At 40.0% G+C, this 19,314-nt stretch overlaps 1 protein-coding gene and 1 pseudogene across 1 annotated transcript in view; both read right to left on the reverse strand.

The window, feature by feature from the left end:
* CDKL5 (cyclin dependent kinase like 5) overlaps nt 1–19,314 on the reverse strand; it is a 173,552-nt gene that overhangs the window by 80,835 nt on the left and 73,403 nt on the right. The gene's annotated exons all lie outside the window — the stretch shown is intronic.
* On the reverse strand, nt 14,964–16,036 carry LOC130842374 (gap junction alpha-1 protein-like; annotated as a pseudogene).

Below are 19,314 nucleotides of genomic sequence, written 5' to 3' on the forward strand. Positions count from 1 at the left end.
TTCGGACAGTGGTGATGCTTGGAGAGATCCCTCCAGTCTGATCACTAAGCACCACAGCCTGGAGAGCTGGGGCCAGGGAAATAATGCCCATTGGAGGGCAGCTCCTGGCAAAAGGTTTAATGGTAACCTGAGTAACAAGCAATGGTGACCATGGTAACAACAAGCCACTAAGGACTACGCCCCTTTCCCCATTTGCCTGGTGTGTCATATAAACCAAAGGAGGCTTGTATCCATCCACGGGAAGCAAAGGAGCGCCAGTAATACCAACAAGCCAGGTGGTGTGGAGCTAGATTTAGCTTTATTTCTAAAATAAAGAATTGTGTTTCTACCTGAGTGCCATGGGCAAATTAAAATCTTTTTCACAGGACTTTGAACTCTATAAAACTGTGAGATCTCTGAAGGTAAGGACTAAGTCTCAATCACAGTGTCTGATACATGGTATATATGAAGAATGAACTGATGTTTATTATCATATAAATGGGTGTTTACAGAATTTTCACACACACGTGGAAACTTCTAATTTTGGTAAAGATGGAGTAGCCCCATTTCTCCCAGGTCCTTCCTCTTAAAACCAAAAACCCCTGTACATAACACAGATAGGAAGACAGGGTGGAAAGGAGAAGGACGAGTGCCTAGAGGCTTCAGGATCTGAGGAATACCACGGCAGCGATTCTTCATTATCCCCAACAGGGTGCCACAGAAGCCTCTGACCTGGAACCGACGAGAGGCAAATATAAAAAACTGCCAAGAAAAGCCTGTTCCCATCATTAAAGACCAAGAAAAGGATGAGCTAACAATGGAAAATCTTTCTGGCAATACTCACCCTACTTAGGCAAACATGAATGGAAAAACTGCACCACCACCCCAATGAGGTTTCAGTGGGGCTAAGCGGGTAGACACTCTTACACACACACTCTCTCTCTCTCTCTCTCTCTCTCTCTCTCTCTCTCTGAGGAAACGGGGACCTAATCCTCCATCCCCAGCCTGGCAGAAGCAGGCAGCGCTCCATTCCCCCCTTGTGGTGTTGGTGGGTCCAGTCTCCAAGCTGATATATCTTCCCGTAGGCAGAAGCAGGCAACAGTACTCTGGTGCCCCTGCCAGGGTGGTGTCTGCAGGACACAGCAGAGGCAATAAGGCAGTGCGAATTAGTGGTCCACGTTTGCTGGGAAGGTATTAGCAGGCCCAAGTGAGGAGCTAAACATCTGCCCCATCCATCTGCAAGGAGTCAGTGGGAGTAACGAGCAACCCTTACGCAGAGATGGTATCGGGGGGCCAAGCAGGAAACTGAACACACCCACCCACCCATCCCTCACACTATCCCGTAACAGGGAAGCTGCCTGCTTAACAAAAAAAAATCAAAAGGAATCCAGAGTTTCATAATATACAAACTGACCAGGATAGAATCAAAAATCACTCATCAGACCAAGGACCTAGAAAATCACAACTTGAATGAGAAGACAAGAGACACCCACCAAGATGAAACAAATGTTGGAATTCCCTGACAAGGATTTTAAAGCAACTCTAAAAAAACTACTGCAACAAGCAACCCCAAAATGCTCATGACATATTAAAAATAGCCCCAACCAAAACCTGCTCTCTCTTGAACTAAAAGACCAGAAAAGGAGCAGCCTAGCGAGACGGAAAACTTTTAGACAATAACCACTCTACCTCAGCCAGATGAAACATTCACATCAGCAAAGGCAGAGTGGGAAGCAGGCCCAATTCCCTGCCAGGGTAATGTCAGTGGAGGCCACGTGGGGAGCAGTAACAAGGTACACCTGCCCCTCCCGCCCCTCCTAGCCAGAGTGGTCAACATGCTACCATAGGCAAGTCCATGTGCCCGATGCATGGTGAGGCCAAACAATACCAAAACGTCGGCGTTTGGAGCAGAGAAAGGCTTAAATTACTGCAGGGCCACGCAAGGGGACAGGTGCCTCATGCCTTAAAAACCCTGAACTCCCCAAGAGCTTTCAACAAAGCCCTTTTATAGGAAAGATGAGGGAGGGGTGTGGTTAGTTGCAAACTTCTCGGTATCAGATCCTTTGTTCTTGAGGTCAGGTCACGATGTTCCTGCAAACCTCCACCTAAATGAATGTTATTCCCTATTCTGACAAGAAAGGGCAAGGTTCCAAGGATCGACTTTTGCTCTCTGAGGTCCAGGCCCTGGCTAAGCAAAGGGGGTCCTTGCGCGGGCCAGTCACCCTGCCCAGGAGCGTTCATCCAGCACCCAGGCTGGGTCCTCCCACCAGTGCCCAGGCCCAGCTGAAGAGACAGCTTTCAGCTGGCAGCGCCCGCCTAGCTGTCATCACTGAGGGAGCCAGGCGTCCAGGACCCAGCCGGCCCTCAGACTCCTCAGGCCGCCCAAAGGGGGGAAGGGGGGGCGAGCCAGGTCCCGTGGACTGTGACCCATGTAGACCGCCACAGCCATTAGGTCAAAGAGGCGGGAATCGGGGAGAGGTTTGCCGCCGCCTCAAAGCCTGGGCCCGGCCAGTGGGCAGCCGTGACAAGGGCCCAGGAGCTCTGCGGGACACAGCCCCCAGCCTGTCCCCAGGGCCCCCAGCTCACCCACTGGCCGCAATTCGCCTCTCACCACACTCTCTGCTGCGAGGACCACTGTCCAGCCAACTGTTGGCGGAGCTCGACCTCTAACCCCCACGCTGAGGATTTTGCACTAAAGCTTGCACAGTAACAGCCGGGTGTTAGCTGCGCGCCCACCCTGCCCCTATTACAAACAGAGGCCTAGTGGGGAGCCCAACTCCAAACAACACCAGTCACAAGCAGCCTGTCTCCACAGGGTGTAAATGGAGCCAAATTACCATCCCCACCTGGTGCCCCCCTCCCCTGACAGAAGAATGTCAAAGGAGGCCAGAGAAGACAGAAGATTAAGTAAGATTGAGTCTAATGACATCATATCCGAAATGTCCAGGTTTCAACAGAAAATTACTTGTCATGCTAAGAACCTGGAAAACCTCAACACGAATGAGAGATGACTATCAAGAGATGCTAACACAGAGATGTCAGAATTATCCGATAAAGATTTCAAAGCAGCCATCATACAAAGAAGTCTAAAGGAAATTTTAACTTCACATCACTTAATGAAAATGTATTATATCAAAATATGTGGGATGCAGCTAACGCAATACTAAGAGAGAAATTTACAGCACTAAACGCATATATTAGAAAAGAAGATGGGACTTCCCTGGTGGTGCAGTGGTTAAGAATCCGCCTGCCAATGCAGGGGACATGGGTTCGATCCCTGTTCCACGAAGATCTCACATGCCATGGAGCAACTAAGCCTGTGTGCCACAACCAGTGAAGCCTGAGTGCCTAGAACCCATGCTCCACAACAAAAGAAGCCACCACAATGAGCAGCCTGAGCACCGCAACGAGGAGCAGCTCCTGCTAGCAGCAACTAGAAGAAGCCCGCGTGCAGCAACAAAGACCCAACACAGCCAAAATAAATAATAAATTTAAAAAAAGAAAGAAAGAAAGGAAAGGTCTCAAATCAATAATCTAAATACTTACCTGAATATTAGAAAAACAAAATAAACCCAAAGCAAGATGGAAGGAAATAATAAAGATAAAAGCAGAAAGCAATACAATTTTAAACAGGAAAACAATTGAGAAAAATCAATGAAGTAAAATCTGTTTCCACAAAAAAACTGATAAAATTGATTAATCTCTACCAAGACTGATAAAGATTTTTTAAAAGAAAGAAGACAAAAATCATCAATATCAGGAATGATATAGAGGAGATGCCTACAATCCTGCAACCATCAAAAGGATAGTAAGGAAATATCACAAACTTTACACTCATAAATTTGACAACTTAGAAAAAAATGGGCCAATTCCTTGAAAACCACTAGCTACCAAAACTTAGCCAAGATGACATAAACAATAGTCAGATAATTATTAAATACAGTGAATTTGTAATTTTCGAGTTTTCAATAAAAGAAATCTTCAGGCTCTGACGGGTTCACTGGAGAATTCTGCCAAACATTTAAAGACGAATAAGCATCAATTTTACATAATCTCTTTCAGAAATTAGAAGATGAAGAAACACTTCCCAACTCATTTTATGAGGCAACTACTCTTGTGGATACCAAAACCTGACAAGACAGCACAAAAAATGGAAACTATAGACTGATTATCACTCATGAACTCAGGCACAAAAATCCTAAAAGATTAGCAAATCAAATCCAGCGATATATCAAAAGAACTATGCACCATGACCAAGTGGGATTTATTCCAGATATGCAAGGCTGATTCAACATTTGAAAACCATATCAACATGGTAAAGAAGGAAAATCATACAACAGAAGAATCTGACAAAATCCAACACCCATTCAAGATAAAGAAAGAAAAAAAGAAAGGAAGGAAGAAAAAAACTCTCTGGCAAGCTAAAAATAGAAGGTAATTTCCTCAACTTGATAAATATCATCCACAAAACCCCACAGCTAACATCATATTTAATGGTGAGACAATGCATTTTCCCTAAGATCGCAAACAAGACAAGAATGTTTGCTCAAATCACTGTTACTTTAACACAGTACTGTAAGTTCTAATCAGAGTAATAAGCCAAGAAAAAGAAATAAAAAGCAAACAGACTGTAAACAAAGGGATAAAATGGACACTGTTTGCAGAGGACATGATTGTCTACATATAGAATCCCAAAGAATCTACCAAAAAAACTCTTAGAAGTAGTGAGTTTAGCAAGACTGTAGGATACAAGATAAACACACAAAAATCAATCACATTTCTATATACAAACTATAAATATGTGAAGACAGATATTAGAAGCAAAATACCATATTTGCTCCAAGGAAATGAAATATAAGCCTAACAAAATATCTATAGGATCTATATCATGAAAATTATAAAATGTTAATAAAAATTGAAGAGAACCTAAATAAATTGGGAAACATATTGTGCTCATGTATTAGAAGACTCAACACTATGCCAATTCTCCCCAAATTGATATATAAATTTAAAGTAACTCCTATCAAAATCCCAGCAAGTGTTTTGTAGATATAGGAAAGCTTATTCTAAAACAGAAATTGAAAGGCACATGACCTGGAATAGCTAAAGAAATTTCAAAAAGCAAGGTAAGGTGGGAGGAATTACCATATCCGATGTTGAGGCTTGCTACGGAGCTACCTATCAGTAGTCAAGACAGCGTGATACTGGCAAAAGAATAAACACATGGATCAATGGGACAGCTCAAAGAACCCAGAAATAGAGCCACACAAATATGCTCAACTGATTTCTGCCTGCAAAAGAAATTCAATGGAGGAAGGAGAGACATTTCAACAAGTGGTGCTATAACAACTGGTTGTCCATAGGCCAAAAATTAAAAAGCCTCAACCTACATCACTCAAACAACTTACACAAAAATTAACTCAAAAAGGATCATGGACTTAAATGCAAAATGTAAATCTATAAAATTTTAGAAGCAAACAAAGGAGAAAATCTTTAGGATAAAGGACTAGACAAAGAGTTTTTAGACTTACCACCAAAAATACAGTCCACACAAGGAAAAAATTGTTAAATCATCTCATCAAAATTAAAATATTCTTGTGGGGGGGCTGGGGTGGGATGAATTGGGAGACTGGGATTGCCATATATACATTACTAATAAGAAAAAAGTATCAAATTGTACACTTTAAACATATGCAATTTATTGTATGCCAATTATATCTCAATAAAAGTTCTTTAAGAAAATTAAAATATTCTGTTCTGTGAAAGACCCTCTTAAGCAATGAAAAGAAAGCTACAAGCTGAAAGAAAATCTTTTCAAACATATCCAACAAAGGATTTTAATCTAGAATATATATATTTTTAAAACTCCTGGGGACTTCTCTGGTGGCACAGTGGTTAAGAACGCACCTGCCAATGCAGGGGACATGGGTTCAATCCCTGGTCTGGGAAGATCCCACATGCTGCAGAGCAACTAAGCCCATGGGCCACAACTACTGAAGCCCGCATGCCTAGAGCCCATGCTCTGCAACAAGAGAAGCCACTGCAAGGAGAAGCCCGCACACAGCAACGAAGAGTAGCCCCCATTTGCCTCAACTAGAGAAAGCCCATGAGCAGCAACAAAGACTCAATGTAGCCAAAATAATAAATAAATTAAGATATTCTTAAAAAATCTTTAAACTCAACAGTAATAAAATAAACATTCAACTAGAAAATGGACAAAAGACACAAACAGATACCTTACTAAAGAGGATACAGAGATGTCAAATAAGCACATGAAAAAATGTTCAACATTATTAGCCATTAAAGAAATGCAAATTTAAATTACAATGAGATGACCTACATACCTATTAGAATGGCTAAAATAAAAAACAGTGACAGGGAGAAGAATCAAGATGGAGGAGTAGGAGGACGTGTGCTCACTCCCTCTTGCAAGAGCACCTGAATTACAACTAACTGCTGAGCAACTATCAACAGAAAGACACTGGAACTCACCAAAAAAAAAAACCACCCCATATCCAGAGACAAAGGAGAAGCCGCTATGAGACAGTAGGAGGCAAATTCCATAAATGCTGGGTGGGTGACTCACAAGCTGGAGAACACTTATACTGCAGAAGTCCTGAGGGTTCTGAGCCCCACGTCAGGCTTCCTAACCTAGAGGTCCAGCAACGGGAGGAGGAATCCCCAGAGAATCAGACTTTGAAAGCCAGGGGGATTTGATTGCACGACCTCCACAGGACTGGGGGAAACGGAGACCCCACTCTTGGAGGGCACACAAAAAAGTGTGCTCACCAGGACCCAGGGGGAAGGAGCAGTGACCCCATAGGAGACTGAACCAGACCTACCTGCTGGTGTTGGAGGGTTGCCTGCATAGGTGGGGGGCAGCTGTGGCTCACCAAGGAGACAGAGGCACTGGCAGCAGGGGTTCTGAGAAGTGCTTATTGGCATGAGCCCTTCCAGAGTTCACCATTAGCTCCACCAAAGAGCCTGTAAGCTTCAGGGCTGGGTCGCCTCAGGCCAAAGGACCACCAGGGTGGGAACACAGCCCCACCCACTGGCAGACAAGCAGATTAAAGTGTCACTGAGCTCCACCTACCAAATCGGATTAAAGTTTTACTGAGCTCCACCCACCCAGCCCAACCCACCATCAATCAGTCCCTCCCAACAGGAAGCACCCATGAGCCTCCCAGACAGCTTCCTCCACAAGAGGGCAGACAGCAGAATCAAGCAGTATCAGCAGTATTTCAACTTGTGGAACTGCAAATCACAGCCACAGAAAAACAAAGAAAATGAAAAGGCAAAAGACTTTATACCAGATGAAGGGACAAGATAAAACTCCAGAAAAACAACTAAATGAAGAGCAGATAGGCACTCTTCCAGAAAAAGAATTCAGAATAATGATGGTGAAGATGATCCAGGACTTTGAAAAAAGACTGGATTCAAAGATCGAAAAGTAGCAAGAAAAGGTTACCAAAGACCTAGAAGAATTAAAGAACAAACAAACAGAGATATGCAACACAATAACTGAAATGAAAAATACACCAGAAGGAACCAACAGCAGATTAACTGAGGCAGAAGGACGAATAAGTGACCTGGAAGACAGAATGGTGATAATCACTGATGCAGAAAAGAATAAAGAAAGAAAAATGAAAAGAACTGAAGACAGCCTAAGAGGCCTCTGAGACAATGTTAAATGCACCAACATTCGCATTATAGGGGTCCCAGAAGGAGAAGAGAGAGAGAAAGGACCTGAGAAAATATTGGAAGAGATTATAGTTGAAAACTTCCCTAACATGGGAAAGGAAACAGCTACCCAAGTCCAGGAAGCGCAGAGAGTCCCAGGCAAGATAAACCCAAGGAGAAACACGCCAAGATGTATAGTAGTCAAACTGACAAAAATTAAAGACAGAGAAAATTTATTAAAAGCAACAAGGGAAAACGACAAATAACATCGAAGGGAACTCCCATAAGGTTAACAGCTGATTTCTCAGCAGAAACTCTGCAAGCCAGAAGGGGGTGGCAAGATATATTTAAAGTGATGAAAGGGAAGAACCTACAACCAAGAATACTCTACCCAGCAAGGATCTCATTCAGATTTGACAGAGAAATCAAAAGCGTTACAGACAAGCAACAGCTAAGAGAATTCAGCACCACCAAACCAGCCCTACAACAAATGCTAAAGGAACTTCTCTAAGCAGGAAACATAAGAGAAGAAAAGGACCTACAAAAACAAAAACAAAACAATTAAGAGAATGGTAATAGGAACATATATATATCGATAATGACCTTGAATGCAAATGGACTAAATGCACCAACCAAAAGATACGGATGAATGGATACAAAAACAAGACCCATATATATGCTGTCTCCAAGAGGCCCACTTCAGACCTAGGGACACATACAGACGGAAAGTGAGGGGATGGAAAAAGATATTCCATGCAAATGGAAATCAAAAGAAAGCTGGAGTAGCGATACTCATATCAGATAAAATAGACTTTAAAATAAAAAATGTTAGAAGAGACAAGAAAGAACAATACATAAAGATTGATGGATCAATCCAAGAAGAAGAGATAAAAATTATACATATATATGCACCCAATATAGGAGCCCCTCAATACATAAGGCAAATGCTAACAACTATGAAAGAGGAAATTGACAGTAACACAATCATAGTGGAGGACTTTAACACCCCACTGATACCAATGGACAGATCATCCACACAGAAAATTAATAAGGAAACACAAGCCTTAAATGACACAATAAATCAGCTTGATTTAATAGATATCTATAGGACATTACATCCAAAAACAGCAGATTACACGTTCTTCTCAAGTGCACATGGCACATTCTCCAGGATAGATCACATTTTGGGTCATAAATCAAGCCTTGGTAAATTCAAGAAAATTGAAATCATATCAAGCATCTTTTCTGACCACAATGCTATGAGATTAGAAATCAATTACAGGAAAAAAAATGTAAAAAACACAAACACATGGAGGCTAAACAGTACACTACTAAATAACCAACAGATCACTGAAGAAATCAAAGAGGAAATCAAAAAATACCTAGAGACAAATGATAATGAAAACACAATAATCCAAAACCTATGGGATGCAGCAAAGGCAGTTCTAAGAGGGAAGTTTATAGCAATACAATCCTACCTCAAGAAACAGGAAACATCCCAAATAAACAATCTAACCTTACACCTAAAGAAACTAGAGAAAGAAGAGCAAACAAAACCCAAAGTTAGTAGAGGGATAGAAATCATATAGATCAGAGCAAAAATAAATGAAATTGAGACAGAGAAAACAATAGCAAAAATCACTAAAACTAAAAGCTGGTTCTTTGAGAAGATAAATAAAATTGATAAACCTCTAGCAAGACTCATGAAGAAAACAAGGGAGAGGACTCAAACCAATAAAATTAGAAGTGAAACATGAGAAGTTACAATGGACACCACAGAAATAAAAAGCACCATAAGAGACTACTACAAGCAACTATACGCCAATAAAATGGACAACCTGGATGAAATGGACAGATTCTTAGAAAGGTATAACCTTCCAAGACTGAATCAGGAAGACAAAGAAAATATGAGCAGACCAATCACAAGAAATGACATTGAAACTGTGATTAAAAATCTCCCAACAAACAAAAGTCCAGGACCAGATGGCTTCACAGGTGACTTTTATCAAACATTTAGAGAAGAGCTAACACCCATCCTTCTCAAACTCTTCCAAAACATTGCAGAGGAAGGAACACTCCCAAACTCATTTTATGAAGCCACCATCACCCTGATACCAAAACCAGACAAAGATACTACAAAAAAAGAAAACTACAGACCAATATCACTGATGAATTTAGATGCAGAAATCCTCAACAAAATACTAGCCAACAGAATCCAACAACACATTTAAAGGATCATACACCATGATCAAGTGGCATTTATCCCTGGAATGCAAGGATTCTCCAATATATGCAAATCAATCAATGTGATACACCACATTAACAAACTGAAGGATAAAAACCACATGATCATCTCAATAGATGCAGAAAAAGCTTTTGACAAAATTCAACACCCATTTATGATAAAAACTCTCCAGAAGGTGGGCATAGAGGGAACCTACCTCAACATAATAAAGGCCATATATGACAAACCCACAGCAAAACATCATTCTCAATGGTGAAAAACTGCAAGCATTCCCTCTAAGATCAGGAACAAGACAAGGATGTTCACTCTGGCCACTACTATTCAACATAGTTTTGGAAGTCCTTGCCACAACAATCAGAGAAGAAAAAGAAAAAAAAGGAATCCAAATTGGAAAAGAAGAAGTAAAACTGTCACTGTTCGCAGATGACATGATACTATACATAGAAAATCCTAAAGATGCCACCAGAAAACTATTTGAGCTAATCAATGAATTTGGTAAAGTTGCAGGATACAAAATTAACACACAGGAATCTCTTGCATTTCTATACACTAACAATGAAAGATCAGAAAGAGAAATTAAGGAAACAATCCCATTCACCATTGCAACAAAAAGAGTAAAATACCTAGGAATAAACCTAACCAAGGAGGTAAAAGACCTGTACTCAGAAAACTAGAAGACACTCGTGAAAGAAATCAAAGATGACACAAACAGATGGAGGGACATACCATGTTCTTGGATTGGAAGAATCAACATTGTGAAAATGACTATATTACTGAAAGCAATTTACAGATTCAATGCAATCCCTATCAAATTACCAATGGCTTTTTTCACAGAACTAGAACAAGAAATTTTATGATTTGTGTGCAAACGCAAAAGACCCCGAATAGGGCTTCCTAGGTGGCGCAGTGGTTGGGAATCCGCCTGCCAATGTAGAGGACATGAGTTCAATCCCTGCTCCAGGAAGATCCCACATGCCGCGGAGCAACTAAGCCCGTGTGCCCAAAAAAAAAAAAAAAAAAAAGACCCCGAATAGCCAAAGCAATCTTGAGAAGGAAAGACGGAGTTGGTGGAATCAGGCTTCCCAACTCCAGGCTATGCTACAAGGCTACAGTGATCAAGACAGTATGGTACTGGCACAAAAACAGAAATATAGGTCAATGGAATAGGACAGAAAGCCCAGAGATAAACTACGGTCAACTAATCTATGACAAAGGAGGCAAGGATATACAATGGAGAAAAGGCAGCCTCTTCAATAAGTGGTGCTGGGAAAACTGGACAGCTACATGGAAAAGAATGAAATTAGAACACTCCCTAACACCATACACAAAAATAAACTCCAAATGGATTAAAGACCTAAATGTAGGGCCAGACACTATAAAACTCCTAGAGGAAAACATAGGAAGAACACTCTTCGACGTAAATCACAGCAACATCTTTTCTGATACACCCCCTAGAATAATGGAAATAAAAACAAAAATAAATAAGTGGGACCTGATGAAACTTCAAAGCTTCTGCACAGCAAAGGAAACTATAAGCAAGACAAAAAGACAACCCTCAGAATGGGAAAAAATATCTGCAAACGAATCAACAGACAAAGGATTAATCTCCAAAATATATAAACAGTTCATCCAGCTCAATATCAAAAAACCAAACAACCCAATCAAAAAATGGGCAGAAGACCTAAATAGGCATTTCTCCAAAGAAGACATACGGATGGCCAAAAGGAACATGAAAAGCTGCTCAACATCACTAATTATTAGAGAAATGCAAATCAAAACGACAATGAGGTATCACCTCACACCGCTTAGAATGGGCATCCTCAGAAAATCTACAAACAGTAAATGCTGGAGAGGGTGTGGAGAAAAAGGAACGCTCTTACATTGCTGGTGGGAATGTAAATTGATACAGCCACTATGGAAAACAGTATGGAGGTTCCTTGCAAAACTAAAAATAGAGTTAGCATATGACCCAGCAATCCCACTACTGGGCATATACCCAGAGAACACCAGAATTCAAACAGACACATGCACTCCAATGTTCATGGCAGCGCTATTTACAATAGCCAGGACATGGAAGCCACCTAAATGTCCATCAACAGATGAATGGATAAAGAAGATGTGCTACATACATACAATGGAATATTACTCAGCTGTAAAAAGCAATGAAACTGGGACATTTGTAGAGACATGGATGGACCTAGAGACTGTCATACAGAGTGAAGTGACTCAGAAAGAGAAAAACAAATATTGTATATTAACACATATATGTGGACTATAGAAAAATGGTACAGATCAACCGATTTGCAAGGCAGAAATAGAGACACAGATGTAGAGAACAAACATATGGACACCAAGTGGGGAAAGCGGGGAGGGCTGGGGGGGAATGAATTGGGAGATTGGGATACCAAATTGTACACTCTAAGTATATGCAGTTTATTGTAAAAAATAAAAAGTTAAAAAAATAAAAAATAAATAAAAAATAAACAGTGACAATACCAAATGCTGGTGAGCACATGGAGAAACGAGATGTATTGCTGATGGGAATAGAAACCACTCTGGAAAAAAAGAGTACACCAGTTTCTTACAAAACTATATACTCATTTACCATATAACTCAGCAATTACACTCTTGGGCATTTATTCCAGGGAAATGAAAACTTACATTCACACACACACACAAAAACCTGTACATGAATGTTCATAGCAGCTTTATTTGTAATAGCCAAAAACTAGAAACAACCTGAAGGTCCTTCACTAGGTGAGTAAACCATGATACCTCCACTCTATGGAATACTATTCAGCAATAAAAAAAGAACAAACTATTGGTCCACACAAAAACTTGGATGGGTCTCAAGGAAGTTATGCTGAGTGAAAAAGGTCAATTTCAAAAAGTTATATACTATATCATTCCATTTAAATGGCATTCTTTAAATAAAATTATAGAGATGAACAGATTAGTGGTTACCAGCGGATAGGTAGAGGGGAAGGGAAGGATATAGCTGTGGCTATAAAAAGATTGCATAAGGAATCCTGGTGATAAAACTGTTCTATATCTTGACTGTGGTGGTCACACGAATCTACACAAGTGACAGAACTACATACACATACACACACAAACAAAGTGTGTGTAAAATTGGTGAAATCTGAATAAGGTCTATGAATTATATCAATGTGAGTTTTTTGGTTATTATATTCTGCTATAATTATGTAGGATATTACTATTGGGAAAAATTAGTTGAAGGATACATGGAATCTATTATTTCTTATAATTGAATGTGAATCTATATCTAGATAAAAATTTAAAGAAAATCAAGCAAGCAACATGTGAAAATGAATGAGAAACAGGAAGTGAGGGTGGCAGTGTCCAATCTGATTCCAAGGTTTCAGAAGTTTTGCAGTCTCCCACAAAACACACACCCCATTAGAAAATAATTGTGATTCTTCCTCAAGAAAGGGTTTGTGAGAAGGAAATCCAAAAGACTCTTGACTGAACCAAGAGAATGGGTTTCCCAAATGAAACTGTCAGAGCAAGATGCAGTCAGACAGATTGGCAGGTTTAATGTTGTCCCCATCTTCATCTGCCCCCAGTGCCCTGTGGGGTGGGAGGAAGCTTCTCATGAAGAGTAGAATCAGTTAAAAGAAAACAAAGAAGCTACATTTTTTGCACATCTGAAAGTAGTAAGTATATCTGTGATCCTGCTACATATAATTAAAAATGCTAATACTAAAACCTTCTCTAACATAGTCTCCACCATTTCAACTCCAAAAATCTGTTCTAGCGTATTTTGCTTAGATGAAGATGTACCAATGAAGAATTCAAAAGACTAGGAAGATCAGTGCAGCTAGAAGCTCTCAGAGAAGGCAGTCATGCAGATAGCTCTCTTAAAACTTTATTGAACAAAGAACACTCTCTAGAATATATGATGGGCTAGGTCTACACTGCATGCAGTAAAGCTGAACATGACAGTAGTTCAATGTGAAATGTTAAACAAATTAATATTTCTTATTGTACAAAACTGCTTATGTAGCTGCCATACAAAAATAAAGTATTAAGCTCAGCATTTTCACCAATCATCTGTGATGAGCTTTTAAAAAGGCATTTGAAGGAATGGTTAGATTTCTTTGGTATATATTTCAAACACATTAGTTAATGGATAATACTCAAACCTCTTTCAACCTCTCTTGCATTCCAAACAAAATCTTACTACAAATATCAAAAATGCTGGCCATCCCAAAAGACAGACTGCCAAATTCAAAAGAATGTTAGTTCTGGAATAATGTTAAGTAGGGTTTATTAAGTTGGATAAAGGCAAGAACTATCAGTTACTGCAAAATTCACATAAGAACACTTAGTAGTCCGGCTCTAAGCATTTCTTTTAAGTTTCTCACATTAATGAGTGCTGTTTACAGTACCAAAATTCTATCATTCAAGCATGAATGATTACATTTCAGAAAAAGGAAATCATTTGTGACATCTTTCTACAAAAGAGAAAAACTTATAATGAATAGAACCAGTATCTTTAATAGGATACACTAGGGGTAGGGGGTGGGGGTTAGGAAAAAAATTGCGCTTTACTTTCACAGCAGAAATTATGTAATGTAAACATCATTTTGACCCACACCAAAAAATCCACGAGAAAAGCTCAAATTTGAACACTGTGTGCATTATTTTAAAATCTATGTTCATGAGTTTATACTGCATCTGTTTATACCAATACATGGCAAGTATCGATCACTTTCACATAGACTGAACCATTCTAGGGTAATATGGGAGAGAAAAAGGCCTTACTTATGCATCACCTAGTGCACTTTTGCTTAGAATGCAAGTTCTTTGAGTCAATCACTTTAAATATCAACATGTTCCTCTGTTAATCCCCCTCTCTCCATCCTCCTATCCCAGACACCTCAAAAGAACCATGGTAGTCTAGCATCTTTGTATTTGCTAAGCCTCACCACTGAGGTTGTTGAGTACCACCTCCACTGAAACAAAAGCACGCTGTCTATTGCACCATCCTTTTCTTTAACAATTGAGCAGAATTGTAACGCTTTCAGCCACGTGTCTAGATCTCTAGGTCATTTACATGGTTGCTGGCATGACTGCTGGCTCTGCAGAACGGCTGCTGGTCTACAATGGCCAGTGTCCAGTACCGAGATTTTTTTTTAGAATTATGCTTGTCATCAGGGAAATCAAAAGGCTGTGTATGTGAGTTAGAGACAGTGCTTCCTGCCTGTTCCATTCAAGCTTGCTATGTGCTGTAATTAGCAGGGTTTTGCTCACTTCCTTGTTTGCTGTAACTGTGGCAGGAAGAACTGTTTAGCTTGTCCCCACAAGGGGACATGGTGAAGAGAGGAACAGTTGATGAGGAGTCATTGGAGGGGCTTGGCAGACCAGATGTACAGTGGTAAGGCTCATTCTCTGGATCCTTCACATGGTCTTTAATGCTCTTGAGTAAGACACAGAAAAACTCAATGATACTCAAGGCAAGAGACACCAGGGACACCAGCAGCATGAAGAGGATGAAGATACTTTTCTCTGTGGGGCGAGAGAGGAAGCAGTCCACCTGATGTAGCAGGGGTCTCATTTGCAAGTCTTCTGCATTCAGGCGGAAGCCACAGATCTCTGGATCAGCAAGAAAGCCACCTCAAAGACAGACTTGAAGAAGACACAGATGGTATACGTTCACAGCAAGCCCCCACATCATTTTCACCTTGCCATGTTCTTCAATGCCATAGCTGAACTTCTTGATTTCCATTTCCTCCAAGTGCACCTCCATATTGGCACCATTGGTTGGGGCAACTTTGAGTTCCTCCTCTTTCTTGTTCAACTTCTTTTCACATCACAAAGAACACATGTGCTACAAGAGTGTGGGGACAGATGCAAATACAACCTGCAGGACCCAGAAGCGCACGTGAGAGATTGGGAAGGACTTATCAACAGTCAGACATTTTCACAACCAGGCTGTCGAGTGTTACAACGGAAGGCAAACTACTCATCATCCCAGGTTGACTCAACTGCTGTCGCCAGCAGCAGGATTCAGAAAATGAAAAGGACTGAGAGCTATACCTTCCCTCCAGCTGTGGAGTAAGCTTGAACCCTGTCGAGGAGTTGGCCTAAGGCACTCCAGTCATTCATGCTGCCCATTCACTGTTCTTTCCCTGAAAAATGAAGTAGGCATGCCAAGTGACTGAACTCCTTAGAGGATGAAGTAAAATGAAAAAGCAAGTTCAAGCACTCAAAACTGTCTAAAGCTTACAAGTCTGCTACTCTTTGGTAACTTCCTCATTCTTCCCCCTAATGAAAGGCAATTGCTGATACCTGATAAAAGCTTATATGGATTCATTTTTTCATATATGGTGAGTAGATACTCTTAAATAAGGATGTACATAAATTGATAATGGGACAAGTTACATAAATAGGGGAACAAAATAGACACATTTAAATATCTTCAATTCCAGAAGAAGGCAATCTCCAAAGATTGAAAAAACACAGAAACTGAATTAAAAATTTACATGCATATATTGACTGATTTATCTTCAGATGTATCAGGGCCATCATCTCCCAAACAGATAATATTATTCATCCGACCATTATTTAAGGAGTGCCTACTAGGTGCCAGGTACTGTACTGGGCACTGGTTCCTACTGTGATGCCTTTAGAACTCACAATCAACTAGCAGGAACAGATAATCAAAAGCACAGTATTTACTGATTATTTTTATTACAATTAATTGTAAGATAAACCATTATTTTATTTACCATTCAGAAAGCAGGTGAGGCACCCAGGGTAAGATGTGCCCCAGTTTCAGAAATGTGGGAGGAAATGTATATCTTAGAATCAATGAGAATATACAATTGTAAATTTAAATAAGTGCCAAGAAGGAAACAAATATGCACCAACAGAGATTAGCACAAGGAAAGTCGGATCAGAATGTATACAATCAGCCAAGCAAAGACAGGGAAAACCACTGCATGTGAAGAAGCAGCATGGGTAAAAATCTGAAGAGAGAAGGACTCACTGTACACAAGGAGCTCAAAGGCAGGCAGCATGGTTACAAGGTAGTAGACAGAGGTAGCAGAATGGTGCCAGAGGGGGCTACCTCAGGTATCTGCTTGGCAGTAGCAAAGAATCCCAGAGGCAGAAAGTAAAATTACACTGTGAGGCTGGGGAAAGATTGAGGCCATTGGACAAATTTTTAATGGCAGTTTGGGAGCTCTAGGGGACAGTGGGAGTGTTGGGGGAGGCAACAGGATGCAACTGAGGGATATACAAATCAGTACAGGGACAAGGGTTCCAGTCTAATGGACAGCCAGTGGAGTTTCAGTGGTGGCACAAAGTAAAAGAGGATGTCAAGAATCATGGGTCTGATCCTGAGAGTCTCTGGAGAGGGAAACATGCAATCTATACTGGTGCTGTGGTCCTGAATGCTGTGGTAAATAAAGGGGCATTTTGCAAGGGTAGCTGCCATTCCAGTTAGCAGTGAGTAGTAGCGAGATCAGGATCGAAAAAGAGGAGCTGTTACTCTCTACTTATCTGGAAACTGAAGTCAGGTCTCTGCCAACAGGGGCCTCAATTTAAATACTTATTTACTGAATGTGGGCCATTATCTTCAGTTGAATTGTTAGCACATGGAAGCTTTTTTGTTAAGACTAAAATACTGACACACTGTGTTCATTCTTGAGGGTTTCTTCTAGGATACGGTTATAATGTATCAAGAGCTTTTTAAAAAAATTTCAGGAGGAGCAACTCTTGATACCACCCACCAATCTGTTGAGAGTGGGTGGAACCTGGCATGGGACACAACATACAACCGCTGTGCCACTACTGAAGGCCCTCTATTCTTTCTCCATTTCCTCCTTACAGCCCTCTTTCTTTATAAGAAACATCTCTGAGCAAAAAGCCTAGGGAAAAGTTTCTGCCTCTAATTCAGAGCATGCCAGACAAGCAAATCTTACCTTAAAACGGAGGACCACAGCTAACTGATTACTACATGGCAAAAATAATTATTTTCAACCAAATTATTTCAATACAGCACTGACATCATTTTTAAAACAAACTTTATTTCGTATATTAAGATAACATTTATAATATTTATATTTTAATTCTCCCTCTTTAAAAAATTTAATTCCCAAAGGTAGATATTCATTTTAAACAATTAGGAAAATTAAAAGAGGAAAACATTTCTTAAAGTAAACATGAGTTTGCCTGCTACTAAGCAATCTTAAATACCATGCAGCTTATTTGTTTCTTGGTTTAATGGCTGTTCCTCACACAGTAGATTCAGCGAGAAAAATAAAACTTAAAATGAAACCTAAAATGGGGGGCAATGTTGATACAATTTACAATGTCCCAACCACCCAAAGCTGGTTACAACTGTTCTCCAAGGATAAGAACTGAAGCCTCGCAAAATGCAATTTTTTAGCAAGTAATCAAATTATAAGGCTTAAAAGTACACACTGTGCTTTCTCAGTTGCTTAAACAACACATTTTAGCCAAACTGTCCTCTATCACACAGATTCTGAAAGTAATCCTATTAAGCTAAAATCACCAAGATGTATAGTTTATAATTAATACATTCTTCGGTTAATTGAAAATAGACCATTTGCAGCATAAGAGTTGGGCATTTATTCTCATTAGTTTTTCAAATTTAACCAATGCTTAGTCTCCAGAAATTTCAAAATGCTTTAAAAAATTGAGTTATCTCCTCAAAAACAAATGGGGAAAAATAACAACAAATGAAGGTTAAAGAAAATAATCTCTGAAACTACTTTAGCATGGTTTATAGAAGTTACCTGATAAAAAAAACAGTGCTGGGCATGAGGGGAGAAAAATCAGTAATTCTAGCTAATTTCGGATAAAGTTATTAGTAATTTTTTCGAACTACACGAAGTTCTTAACTTTTTCAAATATTCTGCCCTGAAAAAGTTCTTACTAAGCACTTTGAAAATATACAGACCTGAGATTCAAAGGGATAAAAATAACTGAGAATGAGTCATCTAGCTAAGCAAACGGCTCATAGACAAGTTAAAAGCCTCTTGTTGAATATTATTTTTAAACTGGACAAGGTATTTCCAATTTGAAAATATAAATATAAGACTTCAGGTTTCAGCTCCAACACATAAAGTGCTTGGATATTGTCACTCCTGTCCTTACAACAAGAAAAAACCTGTACAAACTGCCAATCAACAACTTTTATTAGGCTTATCAGAGAATCGAGGACACAGGGCAAACTGAACTCATGAAATTTGGAGAGACAGGCAAATACAAAGAATCACATCCAAGATCAGCTTACCTGGAGCAGAAGGTGCTAGAGTAATACACTAGTAAGGAAAGTTAAATCCTAATTTTGACAAAGGCTTGTGAGTAAGAACTCCTGGAGGCCCAATCTTAGGAGAGCCTCTCTCTCATGCCTT

Source organism: Hippopotamus amphibius, chromosome X, assembly GCF_030028045.1.
Source record: "Hippopotamus amphibius kiboko isolate mHipAmp2 chromosome X, mHipAmp2.hap2, whole genome shotgun sequence".
Lineage (NCBI taxonomy): Eukaryota > Metazoa > Chordata > Mammalia > Artiodactyla > Hippopotamidae > Hippopotamus > Hippopotamus amphibius.